The sequence below is a fragment of the Numenius arquata genome, chromosome W (genome assembly GCF_964106895.1).
Source record: "Numenius arquata chromosome W, bNumArq3.hap1.1, whole genome shotgun sequence".
Taxonomy (NCBI): Eukaryota; Metazoa; Chordata; class Aves; order Charadriiformes; family Scolopacidae; genus Numenius; species Numenius arquata.
Window position 1 is genome coordinate 15,493,091 of NC_133615.1, and position 27,033 is coordinate 15,520,123.

Sequence of the window (27,033 nt, forward strand, 5' to 3'; positions counted from 1 at the left end):
CCCCTTCAGCCTGTGGAAGAGACCACGCTGGAGCAGGTTGTCTCCCTGTAGCCTGTGGAGAGGACCATGCCGGAGCAGATATCCACACTGCAGCCCTTGGAGAACCCCACGCTGGAGCAGGTGGATATGCCCTGAAGGAAGCTGCAGCCCATGGAGAGCTCACACTGGAGCAGGAGGAAAGTGTGAGGAGGAAGGAGCAGTAGAGAGGAACTATTACAGAATGACCGCCCCCACCCCACCCTCCGACTTCCCCATCCCCCCTGAGCCGCTAGTGGAGGGGGGGGTAGAGGAGTTCAGAATAAAGGAGTGCAGTTGAGTCTGGGAAAAAGTGGGGGGTGGGGAGAAGATGTTTTAGTTTTTGTCTTTGCTTCTCACCATCCTGCTCTATTTTTAATTGACAATAAATTTAATTCATTTTCCCCAAGTTGAGTCTGTTTTGCCTGTGGCAGGAATTGGTAAGTGATCTCCCCGTCTTTATCTCGATCCCTGATCTTTTCCATCTTAATCTCTCCTCCTGTCCTGTTGAGGAGGGGGAGTGAGAGAGCAGCTGGATGGGGGGGTCTGGCAGCAGGCCAAGGTCAACCCATCACAGCAGTAACTCCCAGGTGGCTACTCTTGCTGTGGTTCAGGTCACTTAAATGCTACTGAAGCTCCTTAAGTATTCACTGGGTGAATGTACGCTCTTCCAGAGTAATTCAACACCTCATGTAAATACTTTGTCCTCCTTCCCTCTCCCAAAGTTTGCTCTTCTAATTTTTAAATAATAATTTTTGCTGTTGGAGTTCTGGTAAATATAATGAATAGTGGATATGTCATACTGTGGTGGGTTAAGCTTGGCTAAAGGCCAAACTCCCACACAGTGGTTCACTCACTCCCCCTCCTCAGTAGGACAAGGCCAGAAAATAGGAAAATAGATATGAGAAAATTTGTGGGTCAAGATAAAGACAGGGCCAGTTACCAGTTACCTTCATGGGCAAATCGATCTTGACTTGAGGAAAAATTAATTTAATTTCATAGAATCATAGAATACCAGGTTGGAAGGGATCATCTGGTCCAACCTTTCTTAGCAAAAGCACGGTCTAGACAAGATGGCCCAGCACCCTGTCCAGTTGAATCTTTAAAGTGTCCAGTGATGGGGAATCCACCACTTCCCTGGGGAGGCTATCCCAATGGCTGATTGTTCTCATTGTGAAAAATTTTCCTCTTGTGTCCAATCAGAATCTCCCCAGGAGTAACTTGTACCCGTTACCCCTCGTCTTTTCCATGTGACTTCTTTTAAAAAGGGAGTCTCCATCTTCTTCGTAGCCACCCTTTAAATACTGGAACATGGTGATAAGGTCTCCCCTAAGCCTTCTTTTCTCAAGGCTGAACAAACCCAGTTCTCTCAGCCTTTCCTCATACGGCAGGCTTCCCAGCCCTTTGATCCTCTTGGTGGCCCTTCTCTGGACCCTCTCCGGCCTGTCCACATCTTTTTTGCATGGCAGGGACCAAAAGTGAACACAGTATTCCAGGCGTGGCCTGACAAGGGCCGAGTAGAGTGGGATAATGACTTCTTTATCTCTGATGCTGATGCCCTTGTTGATGCAACCCAGCATCCTGTTGGCTTTCTTTGCCGCAGCAGCACACTGTTCACTCATATTGAGCTCGTTGTCCACCAAGACCCCCAGGTCCCTTTCCACAGAGCTGCTCCCCAGCCGGGTAGATCCCAGCCTGTGCTGCACTCCTGGATTATGTTTTCCCAGGTGCAAGACCTTACACTTGTCCTTGTTGAACTTCATAAGGTTCTTGTTAGCCCACTCCTTCAGCCTGTCCAGGTCTTCCTGCAGGGTAGCTCTCCCTTCCGAGGTGCCCCCTTTCCCACTCAGTTTGGTGTCATCAGCGAACTTTGTCAGGGTACACTTGATCCCATCATCTAGATCACTTATTGTCCTGGTTTGAGGTAAAACAGAACCAATTTTCTTTTCAGTAATTTTACTTTTCAGCTAAGCCTCTTCTAAATAACTGCACTTTCTGAAATTAACGGCATGTTTTTCAGTGTCTGCTTCTAGCAGATAAGGTCTGGTGTTTACAGTTAATACCAAGGGACGGTATGCAGAGAGACTCCTGCTTATACGTATTTTGACATCCAAGGTCAGCTAACTTTGTTATGTACCAAATGTTTGCGTAATGTTTGTATGTACTGGAAGTGGAAGAGTGTAAAGGGGTTGCACCTGTGGGGAGGAGCAGACAGGACAGGTGACCCAAAACTGACCGACAGCGTATTCCATCCCATCTGCCTCATGCTCGGTATAAAAGCTGAGGGATCAAAGGGGTCGGCCTCTTTCTTCGGTAGCTGGCGTCCGAGGAGGACTCTGTCTGTTCCTCTGCCTTTGATCCTGATCCATGCATTCTTGACTCCAGATTTGGAATCCAGTTCCCATCCGTCACTGAGTCCAGTTTTTGACTTTCCCAGTGCCTGCCGGTGACCTGATCGTCATCCTGGGAGCTCAATATGGTTTTGTATATATTTCATCATTTTCTTCTTAGTAGTAGTATATTTTATTTTATTATTTTTTATTATTTCATTAAATTAGTTTAGTTTCTTTTTCAACCCATAAGTTCTCTCTTTCTCTCATTCTCTCTCCTCTCCTCTGAAGGAAGATGCTTTTCCTTCTCTGAAGGGAGAGAGGTTAAAGAGAGCATCTGTTGTTTGTTTGGTGGCCAGCCCAGCCCAAACCATGACAGTTGCTAATGTATTTATAGAAACATTTTTAATTGTATTTTACTGCAGTAGCCAGATTAAGTTCTAGTTGGGCTTTGGCCCTTATCATTTTCTCCCTGCATAACCTTACAACATCCTTGTAGTCCTCATGAGTGGCCTGCCCCTTCTTCCAAAGATCATAAACTCTCTTTTTTTTTTTTCTGAGTTTCAGCCAAAGCTGTCTGTTCAGCCAGGCTGGTCTTTTTCCCCGACGGCTCATCTTTCGGCACATAGGGATGGCCTGCTCCCACATCTTTAAGATTTCCTTCTTGAAGAATGTCCAGCCTTCCTGGACTCCTTTGCCCTTCAGGAATGCTTCCCAAGGGACTCTGTAAACCAGGCTCCTAAACAGGCTAGCGTCTGCCCTCCGGGAGTCCAAGGTGGCAGTTCTGCTAACCCCCCTCCTTACTTCTCCAAGAATCGAAAACTCTATCATTTTGCAATCACTATGCCCAAGACGGCCTCCAAAGCCTTCATGCCACCCACAAGTCCTCTGTTTGCAAACGTCATCAGGTTGGTCGGGCATGATTTTCCCTTGGTAAGTCCATCCTGGCCATTTCCGGTCACTATTTTCTCTTTCATGTAACCAGAAATGGCTTCCAGGAGGGGTTCTTTCATAACCTTCCCAGGGACTGAGGGGAGGCGGACCAGCCTGTTGTTCCCCAGATCCTCCTTCTTGCCTTTTTTGATGCTTGCCTTTCCCCAGTCATCACGAAACTCCCCTGATCACCAAGACTTTTCAGCGATGATGGAGAGCAGCCTCCCAATGACATCAGCCAGCTCCTTTAGCACACTTGTGCGCATCCCATCTGGTCCCATGGACTTGTGTATGTCTAGTTGTCTTACATGCTTCCTAACTCGACCTTGCTCTACTGTGGGCAATGCTTCACTCACGCACACTCTGCCTTAGAAACCTGAGAGGCCTAAGGGAAGACCTGACCAGTGAAAACCGAGGCAAAGGTGGCACTGAGTACCTTGGCCTTTTCCATGTCCTTGGTCACTAGGTCCCCTGGCCAGCAATGAGAATATTTTTATCATCTTTAACTTCAAAATGTACCATTTATACAAATGAATAAGTGAAACCAACAGATGTGACCCGTTACTGGCACTTGAAGGGAGAAGACGACACAAGAGCTTGAAGAGCCCTGCACCCCAACTGCAGTAGAGAAGCAGGAAGCATCCAGCCTTGTATTAAGGCAAGTGCAACCTCTGGAGAAGGCGAAGAATGGAAGCTGCTGGCTTCTGGCACCAAAAGAAGATTCTTGTCCCACCTAAGGGCTTATGTCATGATTTAACCCTGGTAGGCAGCTAAGCACCACACAGTCACTCGCTCACTGCCCTCACAATGGGATGGGGGAGAGAATCAGAAGGGTAAAAATGCGAAAACTTGTGGGGTGAGGAGATTGCATTGGGTTTGCGTGGCAAGGTTTTGGTAGCGAGGGGGCTGCAGGGGTGGCTTCTGTGAGAAGATGCCAGAAGATTCTCCTATGTCCGTCCAATAGAGCCAATGCCAGCCGGCTCCGAGACGGACCTGCCACTGGCCAAGGCTGAGCCAATGAGCGATGATGGTGGTAGTGCCTCTGTGATAACGTATTTAAGAAGGGGTAAAAAGAACTGCTGTGCAACAGCAGCCAGAAGAGAGGAGTGAGAATATGTGAAAGGAACAACTCTGCAAACCCCAAGGTCAGTGAAGAAGGAGGGGGAGGAGGCGCTCCAGGCGCCGGAGCAGAGATTCCCCTGCAGCCTGTGGTGAAGACCATGGTGAGGCAGGCTGTCCCCCTGCAGCCCATGGAGGTCCATGGTAGAGCAGATATCCACCCTGCAGCCCATGGAGGACCCCACGCCGGAGCAGGTGGATGCGCCCAAAGGAGCCTGTGACCCCACGGACAGCCTGCACTGGAGCAGGGTCCTGGCAGGACACTGCAGCAGTCCATTCCTGAAGAACTGCACCCTGTGGAAAGAACCCACACTGGAGCAGTTCGTAAAGAAATGCAGCGTGTGGGAAGGACCCCTGTTGGAGAAGTTTGTGGAGGAATGTCTCTCGTGGGAGGGACCCCACTCTGGAGCAGGGGAAGAGAGTGAAGAGGAAGGAGTGGCAGAGACAACGTGTGATGAACTGACCGCAACCCCCGTTCCCTGTCCCCCTGCGCCGCTCGGGAGGAGGAGGTAGACTAATCGGGAGTGAAGTTGAGCCTGGGAAGAAGGGAGGGGTGAGGGGAAGGTGTTTTAAGATTTGGTTTTATTTCTTATTACTCTACTCTGATTTGATTGGTTAATACATTAAATTAATTGTTCCGAATTGAGTGTGTTTTGCCCATGACGGTAATTGGTGAGTGATCTCCCTGTCCTTATCTTGACCCGCGAGCCTTCTGTTATATTTTCTCTCCCCTGTCCCCTTGAGAGGGGAAGTGATAGAGTGGCTTTGGTGGGCACCTGGTATCCCAGCCACATTGAGCAAGCAAAAGGCTTTGTCACAGCTCAGGGAGAAGAATCAGAATATAATTTGGAATGAGCTGAGGAGCAAAGGAGAGACTATGTATGCCTGGAATGGAGTACCCACTACTGCCCTTTTAAAGCAATTGCTTGATTTGACTAATGAATAGGAACCAGCAAACAAAAAAGGAACAAAGCCTGTTTTGGACATATGGATGCTTGATTCTGCACCATAGGAACATGCAGACATTCACCAAAAAATGTAGTATGTATCATATACTGGGCATGAAGAACAGGCAATTTTAGAACCAGTTCATACTCAGACAGGACAATTGATAACTACTGAGACTTACTGTCATCAGCAGGTCCTGAATGGGAGAATGGTATTTTAGGGATGGCTTTCCTAAGGGAAAATGGTTTAACAGAGTTAAACCCGTTTGAGGTAAAACAGAACCAACTTTCTGTTCAGTAATTTTACTTCTTATCTAGGCCTCTTCTAACGCTCTGAAATTAACAGCATATTGTGGAGAAAACTGTTTGCTTTTAGAGTGATAAGACCAATGTTTGTACTTCATGCCAAGGAACGGTATGCAGAGAGGCTCTTGCTTATACTTATTGCTATAACAACCAAGGTCAGCTAACTTTGTTATTTGCCCCGTTGGAGGGTCGGAAACGGAAAAGCATAGAGGGGTCGCACCTGCAGGGAGGAGTGGACAGGACACGTGACCCAAACCTGACCAACGGGGGTATTCCATCCCATCTGCCCCATGCTCAGTATAAAAGCTGAGGGATCAAAGGGTCAGCCCTCTTCCTTCAATGGCCGACGTCCGAGGAGGACCCTGTCTGTTCGTCTGCCTTTGATCCCGATCCGTGTGTTCCTGACTGCAGAGCTGGAATCCAGTTCCCGTCCATCGCTGAGTCCAGTCTGGGACTTCCCCAGTGCCTGCCGGTGACGTCATCCTGGGAGCTTGATGCGATTTTGTATATATTGTATCTATTTTATTATTTCCTTTTCATTTTATTATTAATATTTCATTGAAGTAGTTTAGTTCCTTCTAAACTCGTAAATCTCTTTATCTCTCCTCCTTTTCTACTGGGAGCGAGAAGTTGGGGGGAGAGCATCTGTCGTCTCGTAATTGGCCAATTCGGTCTAAACCACGACAGATTTATTGGCGCCCAACGTGGCGCTCGAACGGAGCTTGACTAGATTTCTGATAGATTGCCTGAATAGTTTGAATTACAGCTTGCTCAGGGAGAACAGACAGCTCACATCATGTCATTCTTACGCGAAATGTTATATAGTGCCTTTAGAGAGCTTTGTATGAAGTTAATTGATGCAGTGGTGTTTAACTGGCTGAATATATTGCATGGTTTATTTATTCTTTGTGCTTGTATGCGGTGGTTTAAGAGTGCTGTTTTGATGTGGATTGGCATTCAGATGTATAATATGATTACTTGGATGGCGGTTCTACCTGCATATCTCGGGCATCATGTGAATGATTCCTTTGCTAATAACACTTTCGGGTTTACCTGGGGAAAGTTTACTTCGCCCTTTAATGATTATGCCAAAGTGACACCATCGGAACTAGGGGATGTAAAACCTTTGGGCTGCTTAGAGAATGAATGTTACTTTCATTTGATCGTGATTTTGTTGTCGGTTTTCCTGAATGTGTTGCAGGGGTGGCTTTTTGTTAAATATCAGTGCAGGAGTGAGTGCTATGTTACACGTGATCCTGCTACTCAAACCCCTCAGGTGAAATTACAGGTGACAGAGACACAAACAACTCCCCAAGGCACCCCACAGCCAGCGGCATCAGTTGCCCCCCCCACCGGCCCCGACACCGGCCTGGCCCACACCTCCACCCATACCGGCGGAAGCCAGGGCACAGGCACCGGCACCGGCTAGGCCCACACCCCTGCCCATACTGGCAAAATCCATGCCCCCGGCCATACCGACACCGGCCCCAGCGGCATCCGCTGCCCCCCCACTAGCACCGGCCAGGCCCACGCCTCCGCCTGTACTGGCAAAAGCCATGGCACCAGCCCCAGCCCCAGCAGAAGCCATGCCCTGGCCCATCCTGGCACCAGTCACCCAGCAGCATGCGGTAAAAGTTACTTTGCCATCTGCACCCTCCACACCTGTATCGCCAGCCCCTCCCCCGCCCAGAGCGGCACCAGCTGCTTCAACCCTGAAAATGAGCACTGTCACTGCTCCAGTCCCTACAACGAGCACTGCTGCTACTCAAACGCCAGCAGAACCGGCACAAATTGCCCCGGTGACCAGGAAGCAGAAAAGAAAGTCAGCTCATTCCCCTGCCTCTCATGACAGGGACCAGCCCAAGCCAGACACAATAGGAGAGGGTTCCTCTGACGAAGATCCAGGACAGGGTCCTTCTAAAGCAGACAAAGGAAAGGGTCCTTCTCGGGCAGATCCAGGAGAGGGTCCTTCTCGGGCAGCATTAACGCAGGAGGAGGGCTCAGATGCAGAGATAATCGTTAAATCTTTCTCTACGAAGGATTTGTGAAATATAAGGAAGGACTTCAGTCGTCTTGAAGGGGAGACACTTCTGTCCTGGTTGCTCTGATGCTGGGACAATGGGGCTGATACCATAGACTTAGAAGGTAGAGAGGCTAAGCAGTTGGGAAACCTGGCCAAAGATGGAGGTATTGATAAAGCGATTGGGAGAAAGACAGACACTCTCAGTCTCTGGAGGCGACTGCTATCAGCTGTAAAGGGCCGGTATCCCTTGAAGGATGATATCGAATGCCGTCCAAGCAAATGGACCACCATGGAGAAAGGTATTAAGTACCTGAGAGAACTGGCTGTGCGAGAGGTGCTTTATGGTGACTGGCAAGTGAATGTAGACCCTGATGAAATGCCATGCAAGCTACCTATGCTGAGGAAGTTTGTGCAGAGTGCACCATCAATGTATTCCCACACTTTGTCAACAATGGTCTGGGGAGGATGTGATGCTGATACAACAACTGTAAATGAGGTGCCTAACAAAGTATGACAGTATGAAGACAGTCTCGTCCCCTCACTGTGGCAGCCGTGGAAAACATGGCTGAGCAAACCAAGACAACGGCTGGGAATCACAGAATCATAGAATCATAGAATGGTTAGAGTTGGAAGGGACCTTAAAGATCATCGAGTTCCAACCCCACTGCCATGGGCAGGGACATCTCCCACTAGACCAGGTTGCTCAAAGCCCCATCCGGCCTGGCCCTGAACACCTCCAGGGATGGGGCATCCACAACTTCCCTGGGCAACCTGTTCCAGTGCTTCACCACCCTCACAGTAAAGAATTTCTTCCCAATATCTAATCTAAATCTCCCCTCCTTCAATTTAAAACCATTACCCCTCATCCTATCGCTACACTCCCTGAAAAAGAGTCCCTCTCCAGCTCTCCTGTAGGCCCCCTTCAGATACCGGAAGGCTGCTATAAGGTCTTCCCAGAGCCTTCTCTTCTCCAGGCTGAACAGCCACAACTCTCTCAGCCTGTCTTCATAGGAGAGGTGCTCCAGCCCTCTGATCATTTTCGTGGCCCTCCGCTGGACCCGTTCCGACAGGTCCATGTCTTCCTCTGCTGAGGACTCCAGATCTGGACGCAGTACTCCAGGTGGGGTCTCACGAGAGCAGAGTAGAGGAGGAGAATGACTTCCCTCAACCTGCTGGCCACGCTTCTTCTGATGCAGCCCAGGATGCGGTTGGCTTTCTGGGCTGCCAGTGCACACTGCCGGCTCATGTTGAGCTTCTCATCCACGAGCACTCCCAAGTCCTTTTCCTCAGGGCTGCTCTCCAGCCATTCTCCGCCCAACCGGTATTTGTGCCTGGGATTGCCATGTCCCAGGTGCAGGACCCTGCACTTGGCCTGGTTGAACTTCATGGGGTTTGCACAGGCCCACCTCTCAAGCCTGTCCAGGTCCCTCTGGATGGCATCCCTTCCCCCCAGCGTGTCGACCGCGCCACACAGCTTGGTGTCGTCGGCAAACTTGCTGCGGGTGCACTCAATCCCACTGTCCACGTCTCCAAGAAAGATGTTGAACAGCACTGGTCCCAGTACCGACCCCTGAGGAACGCCACTCGTCACTGCCTGCCACTTGGACATTGAGCCATTGACAGTAACTCTTTGAGTGTGGCCATCCAGCCAGTTCCTTATCCACCGAGTGGTCCGCCCGTCAAATCCATGACTTTCCAATTTTGAGACCAGGATGTTGTGCGGAAGAGTGTCAAACGCTTTGCATAAGTCCAGGTAGATGACGTCTGTTGCTCTGCCCTTGTCTACCAGTGCTGTGGCAATATCGTAGAAGGCCACCAAATTTGTCAGGCACGACTCGCCCTTGGTGAAGCCATGCTGGCTGTCACCAATCACCTCCTTATTTTCCACGTGCCTTAGCAGAGATTCCAGGAGGATCTGCTCCATGATCTTGCCAGGCACAGAGGTGAGACTGACCGGCCTGTAGTTCCCCGGGTCTTCCTTTTTTCCCTTTTTGAAAATGGGGGTTATGTTTCCCCTTTTCCAGTCAGCGGGAACTTCACCAGATTGCCACGACTTCTCAAATAGGGTGGAAAGCGGCTTAGCAACTTTGTCTGCCACCTCCCTCAGGACCCGTGGATGGATTTCATCAGGTCCCATGGACTTATGCACCTTCAGCTTCCTTAGATGGTCTCGAACCTGATCTTACCTGATCCTACTGTGGGCGGTTCTTCATTCTCATAGCCCCTGTTTTTGCCTTCTGCGACCTGGGCGGTGTGGTTAGAGCCCTTGCCAGTGAAGACCGAGGCGAAAGAGTCATTCAGTAACTCAGCCTTTTCCATATCCTGGGTGACCAGGTCTCCCGTTTCCTTCCAGAGAGGGCCCCCATCTTCTCTAGTCTAGCCTTTATCCCTGACATACTTCTTACAGAAGTTTTTCTTGTTGTCCTTGATGTCCCTGGCCAGATTTAATTCTGTCTGGGCTTTAGCTTGCCTAATCTGGTTCCTGGCCACTCAGACAGTTTCTCTATATTCCACCCAGTCTACCCGTCCTTGCTTCCACCCTCTGTAGGCCTCCTTTTTGGTTTTGAGTTTATCCAGGAGCTCCCTGTTTATCCATGCAGGCCTCCTGGCTGTTTTACCTGCCTTCTTCTTTTTTTGGGATGCACCTCTCCTGAGCTTGGAGGAGGTGATCCTTGAATACTAACCAGCTTCCTTGGGCCCCTCTCCCCTCCAGTGCTTTTTCCCATGTTACCCTGCCAAGCAGGTCCTTCAGGAGGCCAATGTCTGCTCTCCTGAAGTCCAGGGTAGTGAGCTTGCTGCACACCCTCCTCGCTGCCCTGAGGATCTTGAATTCTACCATTTCATGATCACTGCAGCCAAGGCTATCCTTGTGCTTGACATTCCCCACCAGCCCCTCCTTGCTGGTAAGGGTGAGGTCCAGCATGGCTCCTTTCCTCGTTGGCTCCTCTACCATTTGAAGAAGAAAGTTGTCATCAACACATTCCAAGAACTTCCTGGATTTCTTGTGTCCTGCTGTGTTGTCCCTCCAACAGATATCGGGGTGGTTGAAGTCCCCCATGAGGACCAGGGTCTGTGAACGCGATGCTGCTCCTATCTGTCTATAGAGGGCCTCATCCACTCCATTGTCCTGGTCAGGTGGTCTGTAGCAGACCCCCACTGTAAAATCACCTGCCCCTGTGCTCCCTTTAATCTTGACCCATAAGCTCTCCATTTGGTCTTCATTCATCCCCAGGCGGGATGCCCTCCAGCTGGTCATTGACATAGAGGGCAACACCCCCTCCTCGTCTCCCCAGCCTGCCCTTCCTGAAGAGTCTGTATCCCTCCATTCCAACACTCCAGTCACAGGAGCCAACCCACCACGTCTCTGTGATGCCAATAAGATCATAGCCCTAGAGGTGTGCGCACGTCTCTAATTCCTCTTGCTTGTTCCCCATGCTACGTGCATTTGTGTAAAGGCACTTCAGCTGGCTGCCTGATGGGGCTGACTTACATGCTGGACTGTCTGCATTTCCTTCATGTTGCTCTTCAGGTGGCCTTCCTTTGAGGTGTTTTATCTGTGACTCCCCGATTCCTATTGCCTCAGGAGCCCCTCGCTCGTCCCCTTAAGACTTCAAGTGTGCTGCAGCGTACCCAGCACATCTCAGAGCAACCGGTTGAGGGCCTTTGCTAGTGACCCTTCCCACAGATCTTGGAGCATCAAGATCTTGGAGAAAACTGAGAAAATGGTTGAGGCAATAGAGAAAATGACCAAGACAATTGCTGAGCAAAACGAGAAAAAAGATACAATTTTTCATAAACTGTTTGAAAAACTGTCTGAGATGGGGGAAGAATCCCACTCTTCCCCTGAACAGACACACATCGCAGCCATTAAGAAAAAACGCCCACCTACAAAATCAACTAAAGAGAAACAGGACCCGCTCTGAGACTTCCTGTGGCTTTGCCTCTGCAACTACGGAGAGGACATGAGTCCTCTCCGGGGAAAAAAAACCCTATCCCGTTCCTACAAGCACGAGTGCTTGAGTTGCAAGGTAAAGCAGATGGAAAAAAGAATTCTTGCAGGAGGGTGACTGCTCCAGTCCATGGTAAGCGGTTCTCCGGTCCAGATAGGAACTCATCTGCTAATTGTAGATGTTGTCCTCAACATTAGAGGTGCCCTGCCTCCAGCCAGGAGGAGGAGGAGAGGGGCAATCGAGTTTATTGGACTCTGTGGTTTCAATGGCCTGGCATGTTAGAGCCACAAAAGGTGGTGGACACAGGTGCACAGTGTACCCTATTGCCATCGAATCATAAAGGAACAGAATCTATTACTATTTCTGGAGTGACAGGTCAGTCTCAAGAACTAACTGTATTGGAGGCCAAAGTGAGCCTGAATGGGAATAAATGGGAAAGGCACCTCATCGTGACTGGCCCAGATGCTCCGTGCATCCTTAGCATAGACTACCTCAAGAGAGGGCATTTTAAAGACCCGAAAGGGTATCGATGGGCTTTTGGTATAGCAGCTGTAGAGACTGAAGACATTACACAGCTGTCTACCTTACCTGGCCTTTCAGATGACCCTTCTGTGGTGGGACTGCTGAAGGTTAAAGAACAGCAGGTGCCAATTGCTACTGCCACGGTTCATCGACAACAATAATGCACTAATTGAGACTCCCTGATTCCCTTTCAGAACCTGATTTGTCAGCTAGAGACCCAAGGAGTGATCAGCAAGACTCGCTCACCCTTTAACAGCCCTATATGGGCAGTGCAAAAGTCTGACGGAGACTGGAGATTAACAGTAGACTATTGTGGCCTGAATGAAGTAAAACTCCCACGGAGTGCTGCTGTGCCAGACATGCTAGAACTCCAATATGGACTGGAGTCAAATGCAGCCAAATGGTATGCTACAACTGACATTGCTAATGCCTTTTTCTCTATTCCTTTAGCAGCAGAGTGCAGGCCACACTTTGCTTTCACTTGGAGGGACATCCGGTACACCTGGAATCGACTGCCCCAGGGGTGGAAACACAGCCCCACCATTTGCCATGAGCTGATCCAGACTGCACTGGAACAGGGTGAAGCTCCGGAACATCTGCAGTACATTGACGACATCATTGTGTGGTGTAATATAGCAGAAGAAGTTTTTGACAAGGGGAATAACATAGTTCGAATCCTTCTGAAAGGTGGTTTTGACATAAAGCGAAGTAAGGTCAAGGGACCTGCGCAGCAGATCCAGTTTTTAGGAATAAAATGGCAAGATGGACGCCATCAGATCCCATTGGATGTGATCAATAAAATAGCAGCTATGTCTCTACCAACTAGTAAAAAGGAAGCACAAGCTTTCTTAGGCGTTGTGGGTTTTTGGAGGATGCATATCCCAGATCACAGTCTGATTGTGAGCCCTCTATATCAAGTGACCCGGAACAAGAACGATTTTAAATGGGGTCCTGAGCAACGACAAGCTTTTGAACAAATTAAACAGGAAATAGTCCATGCAGTAGCTCTGGGGCCAGTCCGGGCAGGACAAGATGTTAAAAATGTGCTCTACACCACAGCCGGGGAGAACGGCCCTACCTGGAGCCTCTGGCAGAAAGCACCAGGGGAGACTCGTGGTCGACCCCTAGGGTTTTGGAGTCGGGGATACAGAGGACCCGAAGCCCGCTATACTCCAACAGAAAAGGAGATACTGGCAGCGTATGAAGGGGTTCGAGCTGCTTCGGAAGTGGTTGGTACAGAAGCACAGCTCCTCTTAGCACCTCGATTGCCCGTGCTGGGCTGGATGTTCAAAGAAAGGGTCCCTGCCACACATCATGCAACGGATGCTACATGGAGTAAGTGGATTGTACTGATCACGCAGCGAACTCGAATGGGAAACCCCAGTCGCCCAGGAATTCTAGAGGTGATTATGGACTGGCCAGAAGGCAAGGATTTTGGAATGTCACCGGAGGAGGAGGTGACGCTTGCAGAAGAGGCCTCACCGTATAATAAACTACCAGAAAACGAGAAGAGATATGCCCTGTTCACTGATGGGTCCTGCCGGATTGTGGGAAAGCATTGAAAGTGGAAGGCTGCTGTGTGGAGTCCTACCTGACAAGTTGCAGAAGCCACTGAAGGACAAGGTGAATCGAGCCAGTTTGCGGAGGTGAAAGCAATTCAGCTGGCTTTAGACATTGCCGAGCAAGAAAAATGGCCGGTACTTTATCTCTATACCGAGTCACGGATGGTGGCAAATGCTCTGTGGGGGTGGTTACGGCAGTGGAAGCAGAGCAAACAGACTCGAGGCAAACAACCAGGGAAAGAAAACTACTGCCAAACCACATTTTTTAAAGTGATATTTTAAAGTGACATGATGAAAGATGAAGAGAGGCAGGTGTGCTCTTACACATGGCAGGAACCATTGAGAATGAACTCTTGCCTGAACACAGACTGTTTCGGTGGGGACACTACCTTGAATCTACTCTCTTCCATGTTAGTCACCATCACTTTCCCATCCTATTTACACAAACAAACAAATCCATTCTACGCTACAAGAAATGAGGACTGCTCCTAGTTAGAGCTCCACCTCAAATCTGATGCAACTTAGGGATACACATAATCCTCTGTGCTATGTAGCTCCTATTAAGATGAGAAATACATAGACACACCTTTAGTTGAAAGCCCGCCAACCTTGAGTAGTTCTAACATCCCTAGTGAGGTCAGAGTACCAGAAGAGAGATGCAAAACCAGAGCTGTACCCAGCATATTGATAGATTACTCAGTAATTCTGGAAAACATGCCAGCCCATGCCTCTGAAAGTTTTAGCAAATAAAAATATTTACCCCTCCTTAATGTTTGAAAAGACAGTGCCTGTAATAAAAAGTGAGCTAGTAGCAGAAACACATTATGAGCTACTGAAACCAAAGACTGTCTATTCATTTCTTATTCTCACCTTGATCTGAGGGGACTACAGAGTCTACCTGGACTTGTGCAAAGCATTTGACACTGTCCCGCATGACATCCTGGTCTCTAAATTGGAAAGACATGGATTGGATGAATGGACCGCTCAGTGGATAAGGAATGGGGTGGATGGCCACACTCAAAGGGTTGCCCAAGAAAAACAAAGGAAGTGGGGATCAGAACAGGCAGCAGCACCTTGACAACTGAAGGAAGGTCATGCCCAGGCTCTCGCATATCCCAAACTCATTCTCACAGCTACATGATCTGTTCCTGCAGTACATATGTTCTTTCCTCACATAGCAATGCCTGCCTGAGAAATGAGAACACTAAAGCTATTGTGGATTGATTGCGAGGCACCAGGTGAATGACAGAAGAAGTGGTCCTATGAATTGTAGTTAAAACTTTGGGAAAGGTGCTCAAAATCTGTAATAACATAATGGTCTTCCTAGGTCTTTTTGGTTTGTTTTACTGTGTGATTCTCTGATAGACGACAATGTGAAGAGAAGCAGCCAAACATGACAGTCATTTCAATCTCAGTAATGTCCTTTCAAGCAAGTATTTAATGTTTCCAAAATTTAAGCCTATAATGCGTACTTTTAATTGGTCAATTTGGTGTTAAAATCAACATTTCCTTTAGAGTAAAAGAAAGGTGAAGATATACATGAATATAATAACAGTACCGAACACCTAAAAATGGTGTTTTTCCATGTGAGCTATAACAACCCATTAAGGAAACAATATTAACATTCTCTACAATGAAACTGTGCCAAGAAAACATGACAATTTTGGTAGTTGTTGTTCTAGGCCTGCTGTATTAATGATTGCTTATATTTGCTAAATATAGAGTTTATCTGTTTGCTAGAAGGACAGAATAATGGATATCAAGAAACAAACACAAGCTCCCAGAAGAGAGTATGATGGAGAGGGGAGAAAAAGAAAGGGAATCCATAGGCTTTTATTACAGAGTGTGGTTTGCAAACTTATATTTAAGATGACCTATGTGGTCCTAAGCAAAACCAAATATGTACAAGGAAACTGATAATTTGCAGACCCTGAGCTTACACATATTTTAATCAAAGTATGTCTACCTTTGAAGTATTCCCTAAAAGAGCTACACCAGCTGCTGGCACCTCTTACTCTAATTGAACTTGCTGAACTTGCTCCCTGTACTCCTGCTTCTCCATTCAAGGATTGTCTGCATGCTGATCCATCATGCTGCATTGCTTGGTCAACTACCAAGACCCCTGAATTCTCTAACACTTACTCCTTACTTCTATAAGGAAAATACCTTGTTCCCTGATACATTTGGACATATTACAGTGTTTTTGGGTAAATAAAATCAGGCTGGAGAGGTGGGCCCAGATGAACCTCATGAGGTTCAACAAAAGCAAGTGCAGGATTCTGCACCTGGGAAGAAACAATCCTCAGTATAAATACAGACTGGGGGATGAGGTATTAGAAAGCAGCCCTGAGGAAAGGGACTTGGGGGTGCTGATTGACGAGAAGCTGGACATGAGCAGGCAATGTGCTCTCGCAGCCCAGAAGGCCAATCACATCCTGGGCTGCATCAAGAGAAGTGCTGCCAGCAGATCCAGAGAGGTGATTCTGCCACTTTACTCTGCTCTGGTGAGACCTCACCTGGAGTACTGTGTGCAGGTCTGAAGCCCTCAATATAGAAAGGACATGGAGCCTGATGGAGCGGGTCCAGAGGAGGGCCACCAAAATGATCAGGGGGCTGGAGCACCTCTCCTATGAGGACAGACTGAGGGAGCTGGGGTTGTTCAGCTTGGAGAAAAGGAGGCTCCGGGGAGACCTCATAGCGGCCTTCCAGTACCTGAGGGGGGCCTACAGGAAGGCTGGGGAGGGTCTGTTTACAAAGGCCTGCAGCGACAGGACGAGGGGCAATGGTTTTAAGTTGGAGAAGGGGAGATTTAGATTGGATATTAGGAAAAAATTCTTTACCATGAGGGTGGTGGAACACTGGAACAGGTTGCCCAGGGAGGTGGTTGAGGCCCCTTCCCTTGAGATATTCAAGGTGAAGCTCGACGAGGCCCTGGGCAACCTGGTCTAGTTGGGGGTGTCCCTGCTGACTGCGGGGAGGTCGGACTAGATGACCTTTGGAGGTCCCTTCCGGCCTGGACCAATCTATGAATCTATGAAAAATCACTTTATAGCATTAAGCATCTATAAAATCTCACCTGGAATCCTGTGTACAGTTTGCTTCTGCTATATTCAAGGAAGGTGAACTCAGATGGGAAAAGGTTCAGAGAAGAGGGGTCTAAAATAGCTAGGCAAGAATAGTAGAACAAGGCTGAGAAGGATGTAGCTATTGTCTATAAATGCTCTGAGGCAGAGCAGAAGAGCTATTTCTGAAGGATAACATTAGCCCAAAGGAAAAAATGCAACAAAACATTCATAAATAAATGTAAGCTGGCCATTACAATATTCCTAACAATCCGTGTCACAAAGTTCTGGGAACAGCCTTCCAGTTAGACCTGCAAGGGCGAAAAGCCTAACTAGCCTTCAGTTGACATCTGATAAATTAATGAAACATATAGGAATTAGATACAGCAGTTGCAGAGAATAGACTCAGTGAGCCAGTCCCCTGTTCCCCTGTGTTATATTAGTGTTATCTGCCAACTTTAAAAGAAATATTTTTACATTTTCCGCCCGTAGAACTCTATTGGAACTATTCCACTTAGGTAATGACCCAACATTGCAGTTACTTTTTGGAATCTACTAAATATGGATTTTTTTTTTTTTAATCTACATGATGCAACACATTGATTTGCCATAATTCTTCTATTTTTAATAAGAATCTCATGTCAGATAATGTGATCAGTGAATTTTGCAACCAAGAATGTAATCTCAGAATAATTATCAGGTTTGCTGGAAAAGAGCTACTTTCCATAAGGCCATATTCATTGGCATTAATTATAGGATCATTCAGGTTCGAAGGGACCTGAGGAGGTGATCCAGTCCAAGTGCCTGCTCAGAGCAGGGTCAGCTATGAGACAAGGTTACTCAGGTAGATGGTAATTCATTACTGATTGAGTCCTGTACCAGTCTTTCCATGATTTTGCCCAAGATCCTGAAAACCCTTGTCGTGGTTTAAGCTGAATTGGCCTATGACGGCAACAGATGCTCTCCCCCCAACTTCTCGCTCCCAGTAGAAAAGGAGGAGAGATAAAGAGATTTACGAGTTTAGAAGGAACTAAACCACTTCAATGAAATATTAATAATAAAATGAAAAGGAAATAATAAAATAGATACAATATATACAAAACTGCATCAAGCTCCCAGGATGACGTCACCGGCAGGCACTGGGGAAGTCCCAGACTGGACTCAGCGATGGACGGGAACTGGATTCCAGCTCTGCAGTCAGGAACACACGGATCGGGATCAAAGGCAGACGAACAGACAGGGTCCTCCTCGGACGTCGGCCATTGAAGGAAGAGGGCTGACCCTTTGATCCCTCAGCTTTTATACTGAGCATGGGGCAGATGGGATGGAATACCCCTGTTGGTCAGGTTTGGGTCACGTGTCCTGTCCACTCCTCCCTGCAGGTGCGACCCCTCTATGCTTTTCCGTTTCCGACCCTCCAACGGGGCAAATAACAAAGTTAGCTGACCTTGGTTGTTATAGCAATAAGTATAAGCAAGAGCCTCTCTGCATACCGTTCCTTGGCATGAAGTACAAACATTGGTCTTATCACTCTAAAAGCAAACAGTTTTCTCCACAATATGCTGTTAATTTCAGAGCGTTAGAAGAGGCCTAGATAAGAAGTAAAATTACTGAACAGAAAGTTGGTTCTATTTTACCTCAAACCAGGACAACCCTTTACATATTGATGCAACATTAGCTCCCTCTGCAAAGAAAACTTCACTCCAGGTCCAAGATGAGTTATCTTTTCCCAAGCAATAGGCAATACGACAAGAGGAACTGGCCTCAGGTTGCACCAGGGGAGGTTTAGATTGGATATTAGGAAAAACATCTTCCCTGAAAGGGTTATCAAGCATTGTAATAGGCTGCCCGGGGAAGTGGTTGAGTTGCCATTCCTGGAGGTATTTCAAAGGCATGTAGATGTAGTGCTGAAGGACATGGTTTAGTGGTAACTTGGCAGTATTAGGTTAACGGTTGGACTTGATGATCTTAAAGGTCTTTTCCAACCAAAACGATTCTATGATTCTATATAGTACCTTCAATGGCTTAGTTCTTGAGAATTCCATATTTCTTGAAACCCAAGTGTCCCATTATAAACCATGCTGCAAGTCTGCAATCAAATTCACAGCTCTGTTAAACACCTGACCTGACATCTAAGAAAATATGGAGGTTGCATTTAAATGATTATTTTCACGCTAAACAGTGCTAAGGCTTGCCAGGAACTGAGGGATAGCTATTGATGATAACTTCCTTCTCCAAGTGATGGAGGAGCCAACGAGGAGAGGTGCCATGCTGGACCTTGTTCTCACCAACAAGGAGGGGCTGGTGAGGAATGTGAAGCTCAAGGGCAGCCTTGGCTGCAGTGACCATGAGATGGCAGAGTTCAAGATCGTCAGGGCGGCGAGAAGGGTGCACAGCAAGCTCACTACCCTGGACTTCAGGAGAGCAGACTTTGGCCTCCTCAGGGATCTGCTTCATGGATTACCATGAGATAAAGCCCTGAAGGGAAGAGGGGCACAAGAAAGCTGGCTAATATTCAAGGACCGCCTCCTCCAAGCTCAGGAGTGATGCATCCCGACAAAGAGGAAGTCAGGCAAAAACGTCAGGAGGCCTGCATGGATGAACAAAGAGTTCCTGGACAATCCCAAACAGAAAAAGGAAGCCTACAGAGGGTGGAAGCAAGGACAGATAGCCTGGGAGGAATACAGAGAAATTGTCCGAGCAGCCAGGGATCAGGTTAGGCAAGCTAAAGCCCAGATAGAGTTAAATCTGGCCAGGGATGTCAAGGGCAGCAAGAAAAGCTTCTATAGGTGTGTCAGTGATAAAAGGAAGACTAGAGAAAATGTGGGCCCGCTCTGGAAGGAAACGGGAGACCTGGTTGCCCATGGCAGGGGGGTTGGAACTAGATGATCTTTAAGGTCCCTTCCAACTCTAACCATTCTATGATTCTATGACTATTCTTAGTAAGAATCTACTTCCCCTTTCATTGTTCTTTGTACCAACCTTCCACTGCCTGCAGGACTGAGTGCTAGTTACTTGGAAAGGTGTCTGTAGAATGTTGCTCAAAGCCCCATCCAGCCTAGCCTTAAACACTTCCAGGGATGGGGCATCCACAACTTCCCTGGGCAACCTGTTCCAGTGCTTCACTACCCTTACAGTAAAGTGTGCTGATCTGAAACTGTGCGAGCAGCTCAAAACCCAGTCTGACCACTAAGTTCATTTTTAATTAATCTACAGTAACTTCTGTATAACTTGTAAAAATTCTGTGCCACATCAGCATTGAGCCATGCACACAAGAGGATGCATGAATTAAGCAATGCTTTTTTGAATCCATCTGTACAAAGAGGAATACTTATATAAACTTCCTTTTCCTAAGTTAAAGTGTCTGTCTTAAGTACAGTTCACACAGAGACAGGTTCCATACTACAGTACTCTGACAGGCTTCATCGCAGAGAACTAAAATCAGTTGAGTATTTTCTCTACAATCATTAAAAATATCCCCAAAGAGTCAAATCCTAGATCCTTTGCTAAGCTAAACAGTTTCTAGGCAAAGGTTCTCCAGAGGCACGGAAAACCTTCAAAGTATTGCAGGAGGTCTACTGTAGTCTGTACAGATACTGCTCCCATACGCCAAAAAATAGGCATGCATAGTTACAGGTTCTTATTTCCACTTTGGCAGATGTTTTTTGACCCTGGTGTCAGTGGTGAGTCACAGTTCCTACATCAAACGTTTTAGAAGAATCATTCTTGATCTACTGCTTGTAGTTTACCACATTCCTAGATGAGGTAAAATATGTCCTTCAGTTTGCAAACCTAGGATATTAAGTACACAAAAGCAATTCCTGTGCAAAGAGCATTTCAGTGCCTACTTCACAGTACATACCTAACAGAGCAGATGCTGATACATCACAGCTGGTCACAGGGAGAGGCTCTCAAGAGTACCTTAACAAAATCTTACTCATCTGCTGAATTGCAATAACTATATGCTCTTAAGCAGCAGATAGCTCAAGATAAAGAACATTAGCATAATGGAAGACATTTTTCCTCATTTTTGCAATGAGTTAAGAGTACCTACATGCACAGTTACCATGATTCAGCTACTTGTGCTAATTTGATTGTTTGAGCTTTAGAAAATCAGTTTGTGTCCCAAAAGCTAGTACACATTAAAACATTTCCTTTTTTATCTACAAAGCCATTTTTTAACAATACCTGTAAGACAAAAGAAAATGTGACCTGAAAATGTCCCAAGTACTGATTAGAAGTTTCCTACACAAACTTGTTCCAGACAGATTCTAGTCACTGATCTGTTATGGTTTGGGCTGGGTTGGCCAATGACAAGACAACAGATGCTCTCCCCCACCTCTCACTCCAAGGAAAGGAAGAAAAGAAAGACATTTACAAGTTTAGAAAAAACTAAACTACTTAAATGAAATAGTAATAATAAAATAAAAAGAAAATAATGAAATAGATACTATATATATATAAACATATACAAAACCATATCAAGCTCCCCAGGAGATGTCACCAGCAGGCACTGGGAAAGTTCCAAACTAGTCTGTGAAGAATGGGAACTGGATTCTGGAACACACTAATGGGGATGAAAGGTAGACTAACTCACAGGAACTTCCTACCCCTTGAAGAGGAGCCAACCTGGTCCCTTTGATCCCTCAGCTTTTATACCGAGCATGGCAGATGGGATGGAATACCGTATTGGTCAGTTTGGGTTACCTGACCTGTCCACTCCTCTCCACAGGGTAAACAACCAAGTCAGCTGACCCTGGTTGCCACAGCAACAAGTAAGCGCAAGAGCCTCTCTCACTGAACAGAAAGTTGGCTCTGCTCCACCCCAAACCAGGACATGATCAGAACCTGATGACACAGCAGCTGTGGATTGTTAAGCGAGTCTATTCATTTTTTAGAACTGGAAATAAGCGACTTTCTTTTTATCTGTTTATAATCTAGAAAGCAAGCAAGGGTCAACAACAGCAGCATCAACAATAACAATAAAAATTTCTAGCGAGGATCAGAATGTCTCCTATTTAAAAAACAAAGTAGAAAAAGGCAATTGCATCTGTTTTTGACTCTTGTTTCTTCCAGAAATTATTTGCTTCTTTTTGATATTTAGTTTATCAACTTGAACCATAATAATATCAACATATAGTTCAATAAGACCCTCACTTCAGTAGTCTGTCACAAGCAGTAAGAATCTGACCACCAATGGGAGTTTCACATTTCATTTTTCATATTTCTAAAAACACCTGGAGGGAAGAAAAACACGCATATCTCTGTATGATGCTCTCTTTCCTACTCACCTGCCCCAGAGCATTCTGTCCTGCAAAGTCCCACTGTCCATTGTACTGCTGATGGACATGAGCAGTCCTTGTGCAGTTAGTAAGACTGCTCACAATAATAAGAGTCAATATTTGCAAGACAAGGGGCTTGTTCTACATACTAATTAAGGGGAAGACCATGTCTTGCTCTGGGTTATGCACAAGGCTAAGTACCCAGGGTACTGTTCAACATCCAATAAACAGCTGTCAACAAAAAAGGCTAAGGACCTTACTGAACAAATAAACACATTAAAAAGGCTTTAGGAGTAACAGAGAACATGCACGGAAAGGAAAGGGTATTGGTCAGCAAAATAAGTTGTTTTAACTTCTAAAGGAAATTAAAGCATGTAGGCATCAATGCTATAAACAGAAAGAGAGCAACAACAAAAAAGAGGTAGGACTGGTATGTGGGAAGCTAAAAGAGAGATTAAGAAGAATTTGCATATGGTCCCAAAGCTAAATGAGTATTTTGCCTTACTTTTCAATAAAGATTATGATATTGATCATGGAAATAGAGACACCTCTCTGTTGAAATAGTCAGCACATACAAGACTGTTTATGTCAGATTTATACTGGCGTGATTATTTATTCTTATACAGGAAGGATTTATACTTATGTGGGAAGACAGATGATACTTGATCAAAGTCAAGTATCAAATGAGATACTTACAAAGGCCCTCTCAACAAAATGTTTAGAAAAATAATGGACTGGCAGAAAGAGTTAAACTCAGTAGATAGCATTACAAGGCCATATAGTTTTTAATCCAGGACTATGTCATCTAAAACTAGATTTACCACAAAACATAACCACAGATTAACATGACCTGAATATTATGCAAGTCTTCAGGCCAATCACTGAAGAAAAGACTAGTTAAAAACATGGAGAAGAATGGGATAAAATGCAGGATTGGTTGTGCAAACCATATATGAAGCACAAACATGATATCATTTTTAATATAACACCTGATTTTCCTATTTTTTGAAGAAAATCTGGTAAAACTCATCAGAGTAGACTTTGGTAATGCATTTAATGCAATGCCACATGTGAAATTAGGTGATACAGGAGGGAACTGAATTAGGTAATCCTGGAAATTATTCCCAGTCATAAGTAGCAGGTTTTGCAGCAATAGATAAATAGCTGGCAGGTGGTTTTGGATGTGTTTCTCCTGAAAGCCATTGCCAAGTTAGTGAGGTTTAGAAAATGTATTATGCCTCATGCAGTATCCTGGATGTTTGTTTCTTTTGCTGATACCATTTTAAACTTTCACAAATTTTAAACACTTTATCCTCTGTAGCGCCCACTTAAAGTTCTGCTTCTCACCCTTTCCTAGTACTCTATGTGGAGAGTGGACCCCAGTTAGCAGCCAAGCATCAATCCAGTTGCTCGCTCAACCCCACCCCCCACCACCATGGGACAGGGGAGAGAAGAGGAAAACAGGAACATAGCTCATTGTGGTCGTCAAGTAAAGAGTCACAAGAAGATCATAGAATCATAGAACAGTTTGGGTTGGAAGGGACCTTAAAGATCATCGAGTTCCAAACCCCCTGCCATGGGCAGGGACACCTCCACCTAGACCAGGTTGCTCAAAGCCCCATCCAACCTGTTCTTGAACACTTCCAGGGATGAGGCATTCGCAACTTCTCCGGGCAACCTGTTCCAGTGCCTCACCACCCTCACGCTAAAGGATTTCTTCCTAATATCTAAGTCTACCCTCTTTCAGTTTAAAACTGCTACCCCTCGTCCTATCACTACACTCCCTGATACAGAATTCCTCCCCGTCTCTCCTGTAGGCCCCCTTTAGGTACTGGAAGGCTGCTATAAGGTGTCCCTGGAGCCCTCTCTACTCCAGGCTGAACAACCCCAACTTTCCCAGCCTGTCCTCAGAGCAGAGGGGCTCCAGCGATCTGATCATCATTGTGGCCCTCCGCTGGACCCGTTCCAACAGGTCCATGTCCTTCTTATGTTGGGGGCCCCAGAGCTGGACGCAGTACTCCAGGTGGGGTCTCACGAGCGCAGAGTAGAGGGGCAGAATCACCTGCTGACCACGCTTCTTCTGATGCAGCCCAGGATGAAGTTGGCTTTCTGGGCTGCCAGCGCGCACTGCCGGCTCATGTCGAGCTTCTCATCCACAAGCATTCCCAAGTCCTTCTCCTCAGGGCTGCTCTCCAGCCATTCTCCACCCAGCCTGTATTTGTGCCTGGGATTGCCATGTCCCAGGTGTAGGACCTTGCACTTGGCTTGGTTGAACTTCATGGGATTTTCACAGGCCGACCTCTCAAGCTTGTCCAGGTCCCTCTGGATGGCATCCCTTCCCTCCAGCGTGTCGACCAAGCCACCGAGCTGAGGGTGCACTCAATCCCACTGTCCATGTCTCCAACAAAGGTGTTGAACAGCACTGGTCCCAGTACTGACCCCTGAGGAACGCCACTCACCACTGGTCACCATTTGGACATTGAGCCATTGACAGTAACTCTTTGAGTGCGGCCATCCAGCCAGTTCCTTATCCACCGAGTGGTCCATCCATCAAATCCATGTCTCTCCAATTTAGAGACCAGGATGTCATGCGGGACAGCATCAAATGCTTTGGCAAAACATAAGTGCTTTGGCAAAGATAAGGCTTGAATGAGGTAATGCCATCAAGGATTAATCACCTCTTGACTTAGGGGGATCAGTTCAGGATGAAGTGGGGTTGCCCAATAGCAACCTAAGACTAAACATCATGGTGAAAATCACACCCCTGGGAGAAGGCCTTACATGCGAATGTCAGACCGCCTCTGTATAATGAACTAGGCACTAATCGGAGCATGTGCAGAAGGGCATTAGTTATATAATTGAAAGGTGACCAATGAACAAGTTTTGTGTAACTTTTTCTTTGTTATAAATTGTATAAAAACCTACAAGCCCTCTGAAGGTGTGTACTAGCTTTGCAAACTGTCGCCTGACACCCCTTTCTGTACAAAACTGCATTAAAGGTTAGAAGTCGGATCTCGACTCTGTGTCCTCATTGGCTTCTGTACACCCAGCATGAACCTAAAACCCTGATTAAGGGACAACAATTTCTGGCGACCCAGACGGGACCCGCAAAAAGCCTTGCCCTGTCCAATTTGTCGACATCGGCCACAGAGGGACAGGACGCCTGAGACCAAGCGCGCACCGGTGATTTTATTGGAGGTCTGGCCTCAACCCTCCGGCAGTTCGAGGTCAGTGAGTGGTACAATGGCGTAACGCCCCAAGAGATCCACTGATAACTTGGGGAGCAGGGGGGGCCAATCGGACTGGTGACTATTTATTTTATTACGCATCGTTTGGGCGGTCAGTCAGACTCACACATAGATGTTGTGGTTCGGCAAGACTGGGCTGATAACCTGTGAGCCTCCTTAGTTGACTGGGTGGTCAAGGCCGAGTGTGAGCAGCCACTGGAAAAGAATGGGAAGCGGCCAGTCCAAGATTCCCCCTTGTTACCCCTTGGGGTTCATCCTTAAGAATTGGCCTAAGTATAGGGGTGACCCCATGACAAAAGATAAAATGAAACGATATTGTAACCAATGGTGGCCCTGATATAAATTAGATGATGGAGAACAATGGCCAGAAAACGGATCCTTAAATTTCAATACCATTTTGCAATCCAGTTTAATAATGCAGTGATAGATGTAGTATTTACTATTGCTCTATAAAACAAACTCTGGTGTTTTTTTTCTTGTGCTGTTACTCATAATGTTAGAAACACTGCTTGGTGGCAAGTACACCTGATTACTTAATCTGGTCTCTGTAATGTCAAGGCTAATCTGTTTCAAAATCCAGACCTTCTGCTTTTGTTTAATATAGCCCACTGAGATTAACGCGGGATTAGAGCTCATTTGATTGTGGGAAGATTCACAGGCTGTGTGTTTTATTCGCTAGTATACGCAAGTAATTTGTGGATGTTTTTGGTCCTTGCCATAGTTTTGAACCCAGAATTTGGACAGATTTTTTTTTTCTTAAAGCAGATCCAAATTGTTGCTCTTTATATGAATATCAGAATAGGTGTTTTTCCCCCTTGATCTCTGCATCTTTCAAACTCTCAATAGTAAAAAAGTTTAACTGAAATTGAATTTAAATCATTGGTAATTTAATTGGTTACTTTAGTTGACATTTAATAGGAGTAAAGCTTCCATTTTACACCAGAATCTTCACCTGCTCCTTCAGATTGTAATCATACAACTGTTATGGTTTACTTTATAATGGAAAATACAGATAACAAACACCAATTTAATGTCATGTTGCCCAACTACTTCTTTTGTAAGGCACAATTTGCAGGCTACATAGGTAATGTATTCCAATTTCTGCCTTATTGTGTTTCAATGTAATACTACATTATTTTGGGTCCTAAATTGCTTAGCAGAATGGTTAGTTCCTGATTTAATCTTATGGTTGAACACGGTACTGCAGCTTGTTAACGTCATTTCTGATTTCTGTGCTTCTGATGTAAACATAGGCTTGCTTTCTTGATCGTGAAGCCAGAAGGGCACGTGACCATTGGGCCAATGTATGCATGTAAGGAAAAGATTTTTAAAAGAGCCAAAACAACAACTATCTTTATGATCAGGAGTTATGGTTGTACTTGACACTGAAGAGTATTTGTCTATGGAATTACTTCCTAAATGCTATTGCTTCCTAGTCTTTCTTCCTTCCCCTTCTCTATGTAGAGCAATACAGTTTTGCTGGTCAGGAGTAAAACTGAATCCTCTATTCCTCTGTGTTAGGGGATATGGTCACCATTTGCACTTTTCATGCTCACAAACAAGGAAGATCATGTCAAATTTCTGTCCTGAAAAAGCAGGAGTTGGGCATCCATAGCTGATATTACACAACTACTTCTAAAGTTATCCTCCACTGTCTCTATGCTTCTAAGGAATATGTTAAATTGGGAATATGTTAATATTATTCCCATATTCAAGTGACTACTTTCCTATAAG